We start from the raw sequence: 3,108 nt of genomic DNA on the forward strand, positions 1-3,108 counted from the left end.
TGATGAGAAATGGCATTTTTGTTATTGACTAAAAGCTGTAAAATTGGATAAGCCAATGAACGACACACGTACAAACGCTTCAAGTTTTCATAAACCAGATCTCCCAAAACATTTTACTAATAAATTAGTAAAGCCAAAGACTTCACTGTAATTTGAATGTTCTTTGTAGTCCAACAGGATTGGGTTACTCAATTGAGTTCTTAACCAAAAGCTTAGCATCTCTGCTCAAGCAGAGTGACAACTTAAAAAATATATACATATACATCAATATTTATTCTAGTATGTCTATCCTCTACAAAGCAGTTTTATACAATGAGGAGTCTACATTATTTAATAACAGGATTAGATGATTGCATTTTACCCTAAAACAGTTTCAACATGCATTACTATAAAGCTACAATTCAAGGGAAATATATGTGCTTTATATAACAGTTTTAATCATAATGTGTAAATCACATTAAAGAAGACTGAGGCACCGCGGTCCAGAAGAATCCGAATTTCTTCACTGCTATATATAAAGAATCAATTATCTGCAGCAAAGAATGTTTTGATTATCAACCATTTAAACATATGATTTCACTTATTTGTTGCTCTTGTATCTGATGTTGAGTTAAAGCTGATGGAAATTTGATCTTTCCTTGTTTTGGGTAGTGGCCAAACTGATGTCATTCTGCAGGGAGGGAAGGGGGCAGAAGTGCTGTCTTTGCAAAAAGTCTTGAATTGTTTCATAGAGGTAAATATACTGAAATGCTAAATACCTGACCTTTTTGAATAAATGTAGACCTACCTTGATTTCCACAATAAGCCTCTATTAGTTTCCATGAGACAATGTTTTCACAAACGTAAGGCAAAACAGATGTTAAATTACTTAACAGAACTCATAATTTAAATAATTAAAACTAATTTGTGTTTAAAGCTATTTGCAGATTTATTAGAGAAACAAATACAAATATGCATTTCTACAGAACTGGTTTTTTTCTTTTCCAAAATGAGCTTAAAACTTGTTCCACAGTTTTTACTTGTTTATATATCTATGGTAACCCAAGTATTGGCTTCTGTACCACTTGTAATGAGACAATTGCCCTTCCATTGCAATCATAAAAAACTATTTAAAAAAAAATTCGGCACATACACGTTAAATATTTTTCCTTAAAAAAATAATCTAATCAAAATATTGAATACTTTAGATTTAAACAATATTTTATTTACAAATCTGATTTGATGTACTTTATTAATTACACAAGGTAATGCTTCAATTTTCAAGAACAGTTTTTTTTTTTTTTAAATATAGACCAGTGGAATGACATCCTATCTAGTAATATGTACTACACTTCAGTTTTTCAAAATTAACATGACAAGTTTTCTGATACTTTCATTTTTTTTGAAAAAATGTTATTTAATTGGGGCACATATCTGATGAAACAAAAAAATAACATGCAGAATTCCAAAAGTAATCTGTTAAAGTAATATGATACTTACCCTTTATGTAATAAGACATCTATGAACAACAGTGCATAACAGTATTATGTATTCATGTTTATGAGAAACCAAGCAGGAGGCAAAATGAGTTCATCCTGTTTTCTAATCATGTGCAATTTCATATGGCTGTTTGCATCATTTCAATAAAGTGTGTACATTATATTTATAAGACTGCATTGCACTCAAAATTATTATGGATAGCCATGCTTGCCCTGTATTTAATGAGTGATGAATTTCTCCAACTAACAGAGTAACTGGTCTCAAATCGTGTCTGTGATGTAAAGAGTACTAAATTATATTTTCATCTCCTTTCAATTGCTGCCTTGGAAAGCAAGAATTCCCTTCTTGGAGAAGACTTACAGTAAATAAAATTTATTTAAGGACTCAGTGAGGAATCAGCACGTGAATCAAGAATGTGATATAAGAATGGAATAAAAGGAATGTGATTATCAGTACCTTTGTTGAGATCTACTACCACCATTAAAATTTCCAAGGAAAGATAGAGCCTGTAACATAGGGATTCCATTCATGGTTAAATTACTAAAATCTACCAATTTAATGCTTTCATACTGTTTATTTTTTTCCAATAGAAAAATAAATCTCATACATTAGAAGTGGTACACAAAAAACTGGGATAAAATTTATCAGATTCTTGATAGCACCATTTACACATTCTTAAAGTAAACATTAATATGCACTTTCTTAGAAAGCGATATAAATATATAATACAGGACTTGCTAACCTCTGTTAACCATCTGAATACGATGGAATAATCTATCTCTACTGTGCAGGTAGGCTTGTGCATGGTGGTGTGGCAATATCATTTTAAAAGTTTGTTACAGATGTGATGGGAAGCTGGAAGGAGTCGAATAAGCAGAAAAAAGAGCTTAGATCTATTGTAAGCAATGAGTCGAAATGAGCCGTTACAGGTTAGAATTTATCTTTGTTTCTGATCATTCAATGAGAAAATGACTTCCACAGAAATAGATACATTTAACTGTTTCAGGAGTGGGGTGGGTGAGGTGAAGTAGGATTGAAAGTCCTACAGGTAATAGCAATAACTGGAAGTGCAGACGAAATTGGTCTTCAGTGCAAAGAGGAAGGCAGCCGTTTAAAAAGTCTAGGTGCAATGTTGTGGTGCTGAAAGAAAAGCTCCCAGTGATAAAGGAAAGGAAAAAAAAAACTGCAATGCAACTTCAAGCAGTAATTTTGTGGTGCTGAAAGGACAGCTCCCAGTGTTGAGGAAAAGATCTTGGATCTAGAATGAGGTGTCCAATCTGTATGATAAACAGCACACTGTGTCTCAGAGCGCCCATTCAATCTCAGTAAGTAAATGAAATATTGATTGAAAGTGACCCTGAAACAGAATGCATTAAAAAGACATAGAAAGCTGCAGAACTGAGGTAATTCGTATTCAGCATGTTCACCAGCCTCCCTATAGCAAAACAAGTCTATAAATAGTTGCATTTCATAAGATGTTTGGCCCTTGTATCATCAGTTTTCTCCATTTTGGATCGGTATAGCTGAACAGCCATTGTTACATGCCTACCTGTGGCAGTTTGAAGCCATACTAATTTTCTTGCAGTAAATTAAAGCATCACATCACAAATCAATTCTACATGGTCTATA

This window comes from Equus przewalskii, chromosome 1 (assembly GCF_037783145.1).
Source record: "Equus przewalskii isolate Varuska chromosome 1, EquPr2, whole genome shotgun sequence".
In the NCBI taxonomy this organism is placed as follows: domain Eukaryota; kingdom Metazoa; phylum Chordata; class Mammalia; order Perissodactyla; family Equidae; genus Equus; species Equus przewalskii.